Genomic DNA, 16347 nt, shown 5'->3' on the forward strand with positions numbered 1-16347 from the left:
TACTCCCATTTATCGTGAAGTACTAGAATGGTCTCCATTTGGTATTTCCATGTGCTATAATTGGAGTTGTCTAGCTTAGCAGATGCCTCTAGATTGAGGTTGCTAGTCATAGATGGTGCAAGAAATGTACTCAAAGTGTCATGAAAATCACTGGCTGAATCAACTATAAAACACTGAATGTGGCAAGTGAAATTTGAACTGTTGGTGAAGGTAGAAGTTCAATATATATAATCCAATCTGAATGACAAGTCTTTGTGGCAAATGATGTCGAGAATAGCCAAGAGGCTTGAATAAAGTGCACAATGTCATGAAATAGCCAAATAGGCTTTACAATGATGGGATGTGTGTGTGAAATCAAATCATGTGCTATCTTGCCAATCGGCAATGCCTTTGAACACTCTTAAGTCTACTTACTAAACTGATGAGCTTCAAGTTTCAGGTAATGTGATGATGTGAAACCGTATGTGAGCATATGGACTGACTCTGAGTAGGAACTAGTTGGGAATTTTGGGCATGGCTTAGATTGGCAACTTAGGGAGATTCAAAGAGTCCCCTCTATGGCAATCTAGTCTACTCTGATCTAGATCTATACCAATCGTCAATCGATGAAAGAACAATAAATAATTTCTTTTCTTTTGTTCTTTTTAAGTGTTGGGCTAGATGCATCGATGTAGAGGCTGATGTGTGTGTAGGAAATGGATTTGTCGACGAGGCTCAAAAGTGAGTGATACTTGCACCAAAATATGCATGTGATGTGACGAGCACATAGAGCACAAAAAATTGAGTGACTGTGATACTTGCACCAAAATATGCATGTGATGTGATGAGCACATAGAGCACATGTGATGCGTCCCCTCTATAGCAATCTGTTCTACTCTGGTCTAGATCTATACCAACCATTGATCGATGAAAGAATAACAAATAATTTATTTTCTTTGGTTCTTTTTATGTCCTGGGTCAGATGCGTTGATGTAGAGGCTGATGTGCATGTAGGAAGTGGATTTGTCAGAGAGGCTCAAAAGTGAGTGCTACTTGTGCCAAAATGTGTGCATGATGTGACGAGCATGTAGAGCACAAAAAATCAATCATTTCAAGTTTTTGTAGCACCCTCAAATTCCTCCTGGATCAAGAGATATGGCTTGATCTAGGTGGAGAGGCAAAAAAAGAGTGAAATGTGTAGTGATGATGTGGCACTATGAGTCACATGCAATGATGATGTGGCACTATGCTTAGCAAGAGGTGTGCCTGTATAGCACTATGTGAGGTGGCAATCAGGTGCACATGAATTGCCTATGAAGCACTGTGTGTTCTAAAGTGGCATTGTTGACTGTGCTACAGTTAGGTAACCAGGATCAGACCTAACCAGGGTTACATTAACGAAGATGACATGGCAATCTTTTGGTCAATGATGAGGTGACCTATATGATGATGTGTCAAAGTGCCACGTGTCTTGTTGATGTGGTAGGAGACTAGTCAAAGCTGATGTTGCAAATAAGCTCACGTGTCACGATAAATAAGGTCCACCTAGGCAATGACATGGCACTTCAAATGATGTGGCATGAGGGCCAGTGCTACTGACATGGCCTACAGGATAAGGTGCCATGTGGCTCCTCTTCACGAAAGCACCACATGTCAGTTGTGTGGCCAAAATAAGGTCTGTCGGCCAGAATCTTTAGAGATGCTCTAGAATCTTTAAAGATTCCATCTTGGAGCCAAGGTTCCCTTGTTGGCATCGGTGGAGAATTGGAGCTGTGGACACTATGTTTGGAGAGGTCCTATGAGCAGGAGACCTTGTTGTAAACCACCACTAGAGCTAGGAGACAGTCTTGGTTGTTGGAGCCTTAGATGGAGCTTAGAGGAGCACAGGCGTCAGAGCCTTACAACTCCATTGTTGGCTGGAGAGGCATAGACAAGGCATAGCAGTAGAGATGTTTGACTAGCATCATTTTGGAAGGAGATGGAGTCGTCAAGGTTGCTACTATTGAGTCGAGTCGTTGGAGGCCTGCAAGCGTGGGTGCTATTGAGCTAAGGTGCTAGGTGGGGAGCCGATTCAAGGAGCCATCGGTGGGCTGGCCTTAAAGGCTAAAGAGAGCTTTGTAGCTATAGATGGCATCGAGAGCTTGTTGCAAAGACACTGTTGCATGGTCGGTGAAGTAGCCTATGCTACATTGAAGGTCATTGGCATCTACTATAGATGGTCGATTAGTTGAAGTTTCGGTATGTCGATGGAGTAGCCGTGATAGTTGATGTAGTTGCCTAGTTGTAGTTGTCGCCATGCAGAAATAGTTGGAGTTTAAGTTTCAGCTTGGCTCTGTTGGATATGGAACTCGTTGAAGATGGATCTGCCCGTGGTGTCTATTAGGATTGCTTATTGGACCTCTGAGCCATTGCGACTCGCATGCAGCTTGTAGATGCAGCATTCAGTGAGCCAAGGGTATTGAAAGTGCCTTGCTACATAATTGGAGCAAGCCATCGATGAAGGCTTTGGAGAAGCTCTAGTACCTATGCTGTTGCTTGGGATTTAGGCCTTGTAGTTAGGGCATGGGAAGTCCGGTGCTATTGATGAAGGAGGATGTTCTCCCACTCTAATCAGTGACAAGAATGTCTCCCAATGAACTCTCTTTTTCAAGAAAGAATTTCTCACAATCTCTCTCTAAGAAGTAGCTCTCTCTCTCAATGCAAACCTTTCACAATACTCTCTCTCTCTCTCTCTTGCATCAAGAGAAGAAGAAAATGGACGGAAATTTTCCTCAAAGAACGGAAGTCTCTCTATCACTCAACGGAGTTTTTCTCTCACAGAAGAGAGAACTCGATCTCTCAATCTCTCAAACTATCACACTCTCTCATACTCTTGCATACAGATCGCAATGACTCAACGAAAGGCAAGGGAGCTCTGATACCATGAAAAAATATGAAGAGGGGAGAGGAGAAGAGTGGAAATGAGGAGAGAGGGCACAGCTAGAGAGCACACCACAAATGACTAACTATACACTAGATTTAGTTGAAAATGTAGAATATATACAAACCCATTTAGGGTTAGGGTTAGGACATCTAACCCTTTCCTTTATAGCACTCTATATGTGTTAGTGCTATGCAGATATGATCACATAATGTTGAGCGTGATCTCTCAACATGACCGTGTCTAGGCCCATGGGTAATCATTCCAATGAGTGAAACCTATAATTGACATGCATAATCGGTGTCCTTGGACCTCACCCGAAGTCTTCGAATTGTCATCTTTTTTTGGTCCATCTTATCATGGATTATGCATACATACTATTTTGGATCCATCTCAGAGTACCTATGCCATGCATAGTATAAGTTCCTACAACTTTGTTGCTTTATCGTATGCATCTTCCTCTCCTCCATCAGCAAATTGCCCTCATCTTGACTTTTTGTGGTTGCCAATTGAGCCTTGATCCGAGCCTTGATGAGCCTTCATCCGGAGCCTTGATCCGCTGACTGCACAAGCTACATTTAGAGAATTCACTCAGCAAGGGCTACATTTTTTAAGTCTGATTTGCAAATCCTACCAAATGTGGATGTGGATAGGTTCTTATAACCACATTGATTAAGTGACATGTTAATCTCATGCAGAAGGTCTATCTTCTTACACATTTCAGGTATCACTTGCTGTGTCTCCCTACAACCATCCTACATGGTTCTACTCTTGTGAGGCATATGCTCTATACTATTATCCACAAAGTGTTGAATGAGAGCCCTTCCCATACCTATATGCTCCCTGGTCCTCCTCACAATCCTTGAATTCCCATGCACATATCATTGCATACCACTCTCTCATTTCTCCCTGTATCGATAAAAATGATGTCCTTGTAATTCCATGCATCTCGTACCATGCTCTGCAACACACATCTCGATCATTTACCCTAAAGTTGTAGTGTATCCTCCCACCCAGTGTAGTCACGATGCTAAGCTATTGACAAAACATCGTATATAAAGGTTTTACGAGACTCCAAGGAGCTACCCCAAAAGTTCTTCCTTTTAGTCATTAAGAGCTCTCGCCCAAAATGTTGGCAACACCTACTCCCACAATAATTGATGGAAGAGACCTTTTGCACTAACTCTAGTGACATTTTGTACATTGGCATTGGAGGCTCTCTTTGTTTAGGCACCCTGTTAATGAAAGTGCACCTTCTTTTCTTTGAAGTTGGATCACCCCTTTTAAACATTTGATAGTTGACCACCTCATCCATGCCAGCAACATGGTCCATGGGAACATATTGTTGCAATGGTCTTCCTTCAAGTAAGGTAATCTACTTGATGGGCCAGTTAACTATTGTTGCTTCGTGTAATAGAAGGATATTTTTGCTTGGAACTACACAGATTTGAAAGAAGTTCCTGTAGAAATATGTTAGCATAGAATTTCATTAGTGCCAGATGCTAAACCCACCAAATAGCAGAGGTTCAAAATGAACATCAACTATGCCAAACAAGCCAAGGATGAGCAGAAAGGGGATTGGCTAAGCCCTAACCTACCCTAAAAGAATATTGTCCACAAAAAAAGTGTCGATATTAGCATCGAAAGGCTTTGGGATTTTTAACCAATGTTGATATTAGCACTGGAATTGCCATCAAAAAATGTCCCAGAGTCGATATTACCATAAACAAAAGTGTCAAAAGAGACCCGCAAAAAACTCAAGAAAATATTGCTATTAGCATTAAAAATATATATATTGATGGGATTTTTTACTTAAATAACGACGTTAATATCGACTCTTCCATATTGACATTGTTTTTACGGATATTAGAGTTTGAAAAAAAATGTATTTTCTATCAAATAAAGCATCAACAATGAGCTAAATTGTTGTAGTGACAGAGTTGCATCAACCGATGTGATTCTATTGATCCTAGGAGGTCTTCCATAAGCATGGGCTAAGTTGGGCTAGGTGAAAACCTCACTACTTATCAGACAATGATGTTCTTCAAATGTGTGGCTCTCAATATTCTCAAATACCCGTTCTAGGTAGGGTAAGGTTTACTTAGGACTCTGAGGCCAAGGAGTTGGTATTGTTGCACCATTGGGTGTATCAATGCTGCCCACCCTCAAACAATGAAGTCTACATTTCTTTTGAACATGATTTTGCACCGTTGGGTGTATCTGTGCTACCCACCCTCAAACAATTAATATCCATTACTTTTGAACATGATTTTGCAGTGGAGAAATGCAAAATCCCCAAAGTCTTTCCAAATAGGAAAGATAAACCATGGCATGGGTAGAGTTTACAGAGAGTATTTTGAAAACCATGGAGAGAGAGGGTGAGCTCCACAAGAAGATGGATTGTTGGAGGCAAGCAACAATGTACTAAACATTGTTTCTCACAACAATACATATAGTATGAGACAGATATATGATTTATAGAGTGCAATATGAAATAAGGCTGTAGCTATGCTCGATGCGGCAAGATTTATGTTGAACAAAATGAAGCAAGCTCAACGAAATGCAACTTCTATGTTGGAGGATGCAAAGAAATGAAAGAATAAACATGAAAGATGGTTAGATGCTATACATGCTCTACAAAGGAATTGAAAAGTTTGAAAACCACATCAAATGACCTATTTGAAAACCACATCAAATAACCTTTTTGAAGTGTGACTACACAATTGAAGAGCCTGCATGTTGCAAGTTAGAGGTGGAAATGGAAGCCTTGAAAAAAACACTTACTGTTCTAGATGGCAATTTATACTCCTCATCACCCCTACGTCCCCCCTAGGTCTATGGAGGACAAAAGCCTTGCTAGATGGGTATAAAAATAGTTGAAATGGATTTTTATTTTAAAAAGTTGCCACAAGTTATTTTGAAAGTCTTCTTGAGGGGCTACACAAGTCCATTATCCTTGTTTCTTGAGAAATTTCTTTATGGGTGCAGACCTAAAAGTTTCCAGGTATAAACCACTTTAATAACATTGTTTCCTCCTAGTTCTATATGAAGACAATGACAATTTACTTGAAGAAGTGGATTCAAGTCTCCTCATCACCATGAATTCGTGGATGCTCTATTGCACCATTTATAGAGAACCTCCATGGTCATGGTTCCCACACCTCCCAATGCTTGCACATCCAACATGGATATTATGAGGATTGATAGTGCTTGTGTTGCATGTGGCCTATTTTTGAATGATGTGGAGGTGGTGGGTGTGTGTTTGTTCCCATGTGCTATTATGGATAAAATTGTCTAAGGAAAAAGGCATTAATATGTGTGTGTGTTTGTATATGTGGCAATAGTATAATAAAATATGGTGTGCATAGGACCCAGGGTTGAGGTGGCAGGGCATGACCATGTGCCACCCTTCCACGTAAGAGGACCCATAAGGTGTGTTGTACATAATCCATGGTAGTAATATTATAAAATGTAAGGTGGCATGGCTCCTCCATGTGCCACCCCTCCACCTAGGCTGCATTTAGTGAGTTATGGCTCAAAGTCCATGGGAGAAGTAATATAAAATAGGTGGAGATGGATATTATATTGGGTTATTCCCTCCATATAGGATAGGCCCATGTGGGGGAGGTATAGAAGGTCCAAGAGAGCAAGTTAAATAATGGGGAAAGTAGGATGAGGTGGCAAGATTCCTTGTGCCAACCCTCCACTTGTCCTCCTAGAGGTTTGAACATATTATAAAATTGGGAAGAGACCAAGGAAGTATCATAGACTTGAGATATGGGGTTTGATTTATGTGGAAAATTAAGGCAAAGGGTTGTCGCACACAATTGAGAGTGTGTAACTGCCTAGCCCACATGGGAGACTTTTCCACACACACTATGCATGTGGGAGGATGCATTAATTGGGAGAGACCCCCTTTTTTGGCTATAAAAGGAGGGGGCTATTCCTTGATGAGACACGCTCATTCTTGTAAAGCCACCTAGCTAGTACTTTGATATTTCCCTCTCATCCTTTCTTTCAAATAAAGTATGGTCCTCTTCCCTTGATGTCTCCATCTTTACATTCCTCCTCCTATCATATACATGCTTCTCTTCCCCCTCTCCCTTTCCCCATGTGTCATAGTCTCCCTTTTCATTCCCTCCCCTTCTAATTCCTTTTCCCCTCCCATGATAACGTTTCGCCCTCACGATCTCCTTTCCTCTATGGCCCTCGAGCGTCGCCATGCTTAGCCTCTAGCCTCTGGTCTTGATTTCTTTTCTAACTAATAGAAATGGTGTGGCTGCTGGGATCAAAATCTCCATGGCTAGTGGCGAATCTTCTGCTCATACCGATTGCATCTGCAAAACTGTACCATCTGTGCTCCTTCTAAGCTACTACGCGCGTATTCGATTCACGCGTGTACTGTGTTCACCCGCGCGATAGTTTTCTGGGCTCCTGCGTCTTCTAGTCGCAGACAGTTTTCTCACTTCGCGCGTCTACTGTGTTCACCCGTGCGATAATTTTCAGGGCTGCTGTGTCTTCTGGTCGTAGACAGTTTTCTCGCTTCTCTCGTCTACTGTGTTCACCCGCGCGACAGTTTTCTGGGCTGCTACACCTTCTGGTCGCGGACAGCTCTTCTGCGTTTCTGCAAAACTGTAACAGCAGATCCCGCACCCCTCTCTCTCTTCTTCTCCTTCTCTTTCTCTTCTCCTTCTCCTCTCCTCTCCTCTCTTTCTATTAAAGAGTAGGATTTGAATCCAAGACCTCGCCCTTCACAAAAGGGAGACTTATCATTGGGCTAACAAGTTGGAAGTGATGAAAATATAATAATTTTTGTTTATATATTGAAATCTCAGGAATTGTAACTCTCTAACCGTGGGGAGTTGGCTCTTGCTATAAAAAGCAAAAGTACTTCATTTCATGTGCTCTATTCACATCTCTTGCTAGATCGCCGATTCAGAACTTCTCCAAGTTCACTTCACGGATGCACGCCACATGAGGAGGGTGGATATTTATGTCACTTCTCGACGCGTTTAAGGATTTGGTGCCTGGTCCTCCGTGCCTTACGGCTACCAATGCACGAGATCTCTTCCTTGATCTTCATGTCGACCTTCAACGGTTGATTGTCCAGTGCATTGTTCAAGGAGATGACGGGTGGAATGATATACCATGGATGATTCATGGTGAAGAACTACTGATACGTTGGGAGAACTTTGATTTTACTGTGCGGTGATTGAACTACTTGCTGCTTCAGAGGTAATTAAAACGGTGTCCTTCATCGAAGGGTGGGATGCTCCCCAAGCTTGGGGGGAGATTTGGCGTATCTGCTTGTTAATTCCTGTGGATAAGCTTGTCCTAAATGGTTTATTCTCAATCTTTCTACAAAGGTTTCTAGGCCTCGGCTATGGTTGGTAATGTTTCGACCAAGGAATCCATTTGTACCTAATCAACCTTTTGTGCCTCATTTCGAGCTTCAAGTTGTAATTCTTTTTGGTCTAAAGATAAACTATCAACAAAGGATTGCAAGTTTATTTGGTGCTGAATGTTTGGCTCTCGTGTTGAATTCTCCCCACCCTCTCCTCCTACCTATCTTGGACTACCGAGAAACTTGGGATGTCCAAATTTTAGTCTTGGTGTGATGACATCTTAGATCCTTCAATTTGATGGAGCTTACAAACCTTCGACTAAGGCTGCTAGTGTGGGTGTGAAGCTCACTTCACCAGGTGGTGAGGAGTATTGTTACAGCAAGTTTGCACCTGCAAGTACTTGCAATCACGCTGAATACTCGACGCTCATTTTTGGGCTACAAAAGACACAAGAACATCATGCCAAGCAACTTGAAGTGCAATAAGATTCTCAACTAGTGTGTGAACAAGTTAGTGGAAGGTGGAAGGTGTGGAGCAAAGGCTTGGTTCCATGACATCAACAAGCATTGGAACTTTGCAACCGACTTGAAGAGGTAAAAATTCAGCATATCCCTCGAGCTCGAAATCTAGTTACTGATTTCTTGGCACGTGAAGCTTGTACTTCAATCATGCATGATGCGAGTGGAAGCACCACCCCAACAAAGCCGCAAGCCACGAAGGAGGGTGATCATTTGTAAGGAATGCAAAGGTTGTGGTCATCATGAAACTAAGTGTTGGGCATACTTGATACGAGTTCACCGACTTCGGAAGATCATCAGAAAGGTCCTCAAGGACATTGCTCAAAAGAAGGATGCCAGACTGCACACCCCTTGAAGAAATAGCATGGTGACTATAAGAACTGGAAGAAGCTAAAGGTGATGTGCAGGCTCTCCAACTGTTGACATTTGTCATGGCATTCTTGTTTACCTTGATGAACAACCTTATGCAACATCATGTCTCTAAACCTCGCTTGTAAAGATGGATGTGATATCATGAGGGTTGGTCCTTTTAAGATTGTCTATGTGCTATTCTATGCTGAAGATTCTTCCCATGTAGTATTTCACAATACACCAGTCACACCCTACCCTGCCTATGTGTGCTTTGTGGAGGTATCTACACCCGATTTTCAATTCAAGCTTCCTCTTTCTATTGTTTGTCCATAGATAAGCCTCTCTTTTCCATCTTCCAAGCATGGCTGACATTCTCGTGTTTTGTGGACAGGTGGAAGAAAATCCAAATGAGTATCTTGTGGCCTTCAAGTGCCGTTGTGTTTCTCTCAACTTTCTTACTGAAGACAGATGGCTATTGGTTCTTCCCACATTTCTAGAGGGTTTGGCTCAAATGTGGTATGTGAGAAGCAGGCTGAAGACGTTCACCAAAGCTGGCTAAGGTTGACAGCAGCGATGATTGAGTATTTCGGTAAAGAAGAGGAGCCGGAGAATGTGTACCTGCAGGTGGCAAACTTGAAGCAGTCAGAAGGTGAGACGGCACGTCAATATGTGGATCGAGCAGCCGTGCTCCTGGACCATTTAATTACCACATAGGAGGACAATGCCGGATTTCGAGCTGGAATGACTCAGCATGTGCTAGGCTACCTTGTAGCAGGAGCAAGTGATGAATTCCACCTCAAGCTTAAATGGGAGAATCCAGAAACTATGGTGCTAGCACATGAGATTGCTCAAAAGTTTGATAAAGTTCAGTCTCAAAGATGACGATTGTCCCTCCACAACCCCCTCAATTCTTGCAACAACAACCTGGGGGGTCTAACTCAGGGGCATCCAACGCCTCCGCCTCGAATGTATGGTCCTCCCTTAGATGCTTACCCTCAACAAGGTGTATATTCTCACCCTCTGCCTCGAAGATTTCCCCAGCCTCGCCCACGAGCCCCCTCCTTTCTACTCCCTCGACCCCTCAAGCTAAAGAGGCCATCCCTACAATAGAACCTGGAGTCAATGACCTATCCAAGGCCCTGAATGATCTTCGGCTTGAGATGGTGGGCATCAGAAATCAAGCCAACTGCCCTCCAAGAGACCGTGCTAATGTTGTATGCTACGAGTGCCACCAGAAGGGTCATTATCGCATGGAATGCCCCAATATTCCAAGGGTGAATCTTCTAAGTGAGTCTAGCACTGAGGATTCTAATGTAGAGATCCTTAACCTCAGGAAAAGAAGTCGCACCACCTCGGACCCCTCTCCAAACCGTGGACTGGGCCACCCCAGGAAGAAGGTGTCCTTCTCAGAGCCCTCAGATGCTGAGATGGCAGACCCACCAACAGAGAAGACTAAAAGATCCCGCAGGAGTAAGTGGTCACCCTCGGATTTTCCCATCGGCTCAGGGCAAGAAGACTATTCGGTCATTCAGGACCTTGCTCATCGGTCTTTGAGCATCATGCTCCCTCAACTAATAGCATTAAGCCCTAAGGTGAGACGTGAGCTGTAGCAAGGGCTCTCAACAAGGAGGAACAAGAACCATCTGAGAACTTTTTGGCATGCTTGAATATTTTTCATCATGTTTGACCCTTTTCAACATGATTGAGCAACTTTTAACAATTTACGAATGTCTAAGAAATTTTAACACTATTTGAGCACTTTTTTGATGCAATTGAGTAATTTTTGCTGCTTTTTTGGTTTTCAGGCACTCTTGTAGCACTTTATGGATACTTGATCCCACTTTTTGACATTTGTTAGCAATCTTTGGACACCTATTCCCACTTTTTGCAACTTTAAGCACTTGTAGGAACATCTTAACAATACCAAGTAGTTCCTCATCACCTTCTTATACTTTTGGGCACATTTAGGGATCTTTACAAATTTTTACAGCTATTTCAAAAATGTTTTGGACACATTTTATGAGTCTTTAGCACTATTGTCTATGCATTGTTGTCTACATAATTTGTAGAGAGGGGGGGAGAGAGAGAGAGAGAGAGAGAGAGATTTTGCAAGCAAGTAATTTAGTTGTTGAAAAAAAAACCACTACAATATCTATTGCCATCGTGTTGGTTGCAACTACAAGACAGGTTTACTCCAATTGCAAGATTGATTCTGAGTTTACTGTTTACAGAGAAACAAGATTTGGGGTGGTCGAAATAGCAACAACCACCATCACACTTCAGTGCAAGACTCCTTTATACTCATGCTTCTCTATAGGACTCCAATCACTATCATACTTCTATGCATGACTCTAATATACTCATATAAATACATACATTATTAGAATGTCTGGTCAAAGTGTTAGAATCAACTCTATTTAAGCAGTTTCACATAGAGCTCTCTCTCTCTCTCTCTCTCTCTCTCTCTCTCTCTCTCTCTCTCTCTCTCTCTCTCTCTCTCTCTCTCTCTCTCTCTCTCTCTCTCTCTCTCTCTCCCACACTCTCCCTCTCTCTCTCTCTCTCTCTCTCTCTCTCTCTCTCTCTCCCCCTTGGTGTCATTTTTCTTGTTGTTGTTTGCTTACATTCACCACATTGACACAGTATCACACCCTCTCTACGCAAAGCTACTTTGAGCTGCAATTCATTGAGGAAATTTAAATTTTGTACGATCTGCTTGATAGTGCTAGGAAATTGTTTCTCCACATGCGATGGTGTTGGGAAAAGCTAAAGAGGACAAGAAAGTGCTAAAAAATGCTAAAAACTGTAGGAAAACTACTAAGAAGTGCTAAAAAAGTGGTCAAAGTTTAGCATGATCCACTGGAATTTTGTTCCCAATGGTGGTGTTGGCAAGTGCTTAAAAAGTTCCAAAACCATCAAGTGCTGACAAGTGCTAAAAGAAGTGACACAAAGAGTGAAAAGTGCTAAGAAGTGTTGTGCTAAGTGCTAAAAGAAGTGATACAAAGAGCTAAAACTGCTAACAAGTGCTAACAAATGTGGATAAGTCCTAAAAAGTGATAAAACAAGTGCTCAAAATAGAAAGCGGGTAAAAAGATATCACATTGCTTAACACTAGTTTGGTAACATAATAAGACATATAAAAGTGGCCTCTTGATGTTTTGGCAAAAGAATCACAACTTGATGTAGTTGTGTTTTATGACGATTCCCTTTTTTTAATCTTAAGCTAGACTCATAGGACTATTTTTAAAATATATAAGAGCACAAAAAACCATTAAATATGATTACAGAATGCTCACAAATGTGTGGTAACACAGTTTTCACCTAGATAGTTCTAAAATTAGAAACTTTATCTAGCATGCTTGAAAATAAAAATGATTTCAATGAGCTAGCACCTTTTATAAAGTGTTTATAAGTATACCACACACCCAATAGTGACAAAATTTTGTTAAAAAATAATTTTATCAAGATTTCTTTATAAATTAACAATAGTGCTTAGCCTAGTGGATTGCATTCTAAGTCCCATTTCATAAATAAGCATCATTATATACTACACAAAATAGCCACAAAGTGGCATATCCTACAAAAACTAAATTCTATATAGGGAAAAGTCACTACATTATAATAAAGGATACAACTAAAAGATATCAAGTGCTCTTAGTCTCCACTATCAAAACACCTTGTACATTAAATCTTACTTTAATAGTTTTGCATCATCTTGTATATAAATATTTATATCTAATTTTTTTACTCTTTTTTTAATTGGAATCAATCATTCATGATTAGAGGTCCTCTATATGTATAATTTAAATTCTTTAAGTTTCTTATGATATCACTTGACCCTTATAGCTTGAAACTAGTAGAACTTGCAACATAATAAAAAATCAAAAGTATATTGTATGTTTTGCACAAAAAATTAGCTCTACAAATATTGATTCTTTGACAATAAAAATTGAAACATATTATTGACATTAACCCATTCTATAGTAGATTCGATAATCCTCGCATAGCATTAGCAATAAAAATGATGTTTGCATGCTCCTACCATTTCATGAATTGGACCTAAACAAATAGTTTAAGTTAATTAGTATCCAAATATAAATTAAATTATAGGTTCACTAATCAGCATCACTAACTCAACTAAGATTCGAGAAAATTTCACCCATCTTGGAGTTGAAAAACATAGGGCATGAGCATCCATGGAGAAGAACCTATTGAGAGAGAAGAAGAAGAGATGATAGACACAACAAATAGATTCCCAAAGATTGATTCATATTGATCACTAGTTACATATATATAGGTAAGACCTAGTTCAAGTGAGGGCAAGCTATATATAGCTCTAACACCCCCACTCAAACAAAGGTCTCTAGCTACGGATGAAAAAACCCTTGGGGAGCACAAGGGAAAAACCCAAGGTCCTATATACAAGTATACAAGTTGATCATTTGTACAATTATTTACAAGTATGTAATGCAGATGTGCATTTATATACAAAAGGTCACCCATAGGGGTGTTAATCTTGGAAGAGAGAAGCTGCAAGAACTCCAAGTTCTGATCATAGCACTGTGAAGCGTGCATAACTAAGTCCTTTAGTGAGAATATCTGCAATCATCTGAGAAGTGGGACAATGTTCAATCATTATCATCCCCTTCTTCACTTCATGTTTGACATAATGGTAATGAACAGCAATATGTTTGGATTTTTTATGCTGAACATAGCCTTTAGCCGAACTTATGGCACTTTGATTATCACATCTGAGAGGAGTACTGGATGATGGAGGATGACTAATATCTACAAGCAATTGTCGCAGCCAAAAACCAATTCTCAAGGTGCTAGAGAAGCCGCTACATACTCAGATTCTGTGGTAGAAAGAGCAACACAACGTTGCTTCTTACTTGCCCAAGAGACCAAGCAACCATTGATAAAGAAGCAATTACCACTTATAGACCGCATAGAGAAGTGAGAGCTTGCCCAATCTACATCTATATATCCCAAAAGATCAAGAGACATCACAGAAGATGATTCTGTATGACATCGATAAACTAATCCAAAATCAAAAGTGCCTTTCAAATACTTTAGAACACGTTTTGCTGCAGAACAATGTTGCATTGAGGGAGCAGTTAGATATTGACCTAGAAAATTGGCAGTAAAAAGAATATCTAGTCGAGTGTTCAAATCGACAAACTATAGCCAACCAACAAGATTAGCATATGGTTGATGTGAAACCTCAACATCATGAGTCAATCAAGTATTTTTGATAGAGCTCACAAGACAAGGAGCGGTCATAGAGTGAGCATTAGTCAAGCCAAACTTTTGAATTGCATCTTGAATGAATTTTGTTTATCGAAGTAGCAGAATTCCCTTGTGACAAAATCGCTGAACTTGAATACCAAGACATGAATGAATGTCACCAAAACCAACCATATCAAATGCTGAGGATAAGATTTTCTTGACATGTTGCAAGAAATCGAGATTGTTGGAAGCAAGTATGGTGTCATCCACATAAAGCTAGCAAGAATGATAAAAAGAGCACCATCACGTTTGGGGTCAGAGAAACAAGAATTGAAACCTTAAGATGTTAGAAACTGATCAATTTTCATGTACCAAGAACGGGAAGGTTATTTTAGACCATAAAGAGCACGATGAAGGCGACAAACCAGATGGTCCTGATCGAGAAGTATGAACCCTTCTGGTTGCTCCATATAAATCTCCTCTTTAAGATCTCCATTAAGAAAAGCAGTTTTCACATCCATTTGATGAATCTCCAAATCAAATTGAGTGGCAAAAGCCAAGAGTACCCGAATACTTATGCTACAAACAACGGGTGAAAAAGTATCATGATAATCAACTCCTACAATTTGTGAGTATCCTTTTGCAACCAGACGAGCTTTGAACTTGTCAAAAGAACCATCAGCTTTAGTTTTGGTTTTATAAACCCACTTACATTTGATAGCAGTGTGACCAAGAGGTAGTTCATTAAGAACCCATGTACATTTAGAGATCAAAGAATCATATTCAGCTTCCATTGCCTCTTGCCATTGACTCTTTTGTGCAAAAGCGATAGCTTCTGTATAAGTAGTAGGGTCTTTATGAGCAACCATTGCATGATCAATGATTTCAAAGTCATCAACACAATCATGAGTAGAACCATGTTCAAAATCAATAGGCAGATCAACATAAATATCAACACTATCATTAGAGGCCTGTGTATGTGCAAAATCCAAATCAAGATTGTCAACACATTGCTCTGTAGATGGAGTAGCAGTGATGCCATCAGATGAATGAGTAGTAATGACATCAGAAGTGGAATCATTATCAAATAGAAAAGAAAAGGCAAAAAGTAAGGACTCAGTGTCCTCTGCATCCTCGGTAGACCATGCCCCTCCCATTACCTGCTCATTGAATATGGCATCACAATTGATTATCACCTTCTTAGAAGAGGGATCATAGAATTTATAACCTTTAGAATTCTAAGAATATCCAATGAATATGACCTTTTTGCCAGGAAGATCTATCTTTTTCTGTGTGTCTTTTGGTACATGAATATAAACAAAGCAACCAAAAGTTCAAAAATGTGATACAGAAGAAGTCTCCCCTGTCCAAGCTATGATTGGTATCTGACCAGAAGGTGCAGTTGTAGGAAGATGATTTTGCACAAAGATGGCTATCAGATGTGCTTCCGCCCAAAAGCTTCAAGATAATCCAATATGAAGGAGCATACATCGCATAGCATCAAGAGAAAAGTGATTCTTATGCTCTGCATGAGCATTTTTTTGAGGAGAGTATGGAACAGTATATTCACAATGAATGCCATACTTAATGCAATAATCATTAAAAAGATTAGAAATATATTCTCCACCGTTGTCACTACGAAGGGTCTTGATCCAAAAACCAGTATGAAGTTCTACAGCAATTTTATATTGCTTGAATACTGATAAGGCCTCTAACTTATGTCGCAAGAGAAATGTAGTTGTATATCTTGACCAATCGTCAATAAAAGTGATGAAATACCTGTAGAAAGACTTGGATGGAGGAAAAGGTCCACATATATCAGTGTGAACAAGATCCAATAAAGCATATGAATGAGTTGAAGTAGATGCATGAAAGGGTTTTCAATGATGCTTGCCAAGAGCGCAATATTCACAAAGGCCCATGTGAGGATGAACGAGCTGGGAGATTCATACCATCCACAAGATCATGACGATTTATAGCAAGTAGCTTGGCAAAATCTGAATGAACA

The sequence above is a fragment of the Dipteris shenzhenensis genome, chromosome 33, assembly GCF_047967505.1.
Source record: "Dipteris shenzhenensis isolate YYH24624 ecotype China chromosome 33, Dip_SZ_1.0, whole genome shotgun sequence".
Lineage (NCBI taxonomy): Eukaryota > Viridiplantae > Streptophyta > Polypodiopsida > Gleicheniales > Dipteridaceae > Dipteris > Dipteris shenzhenensis.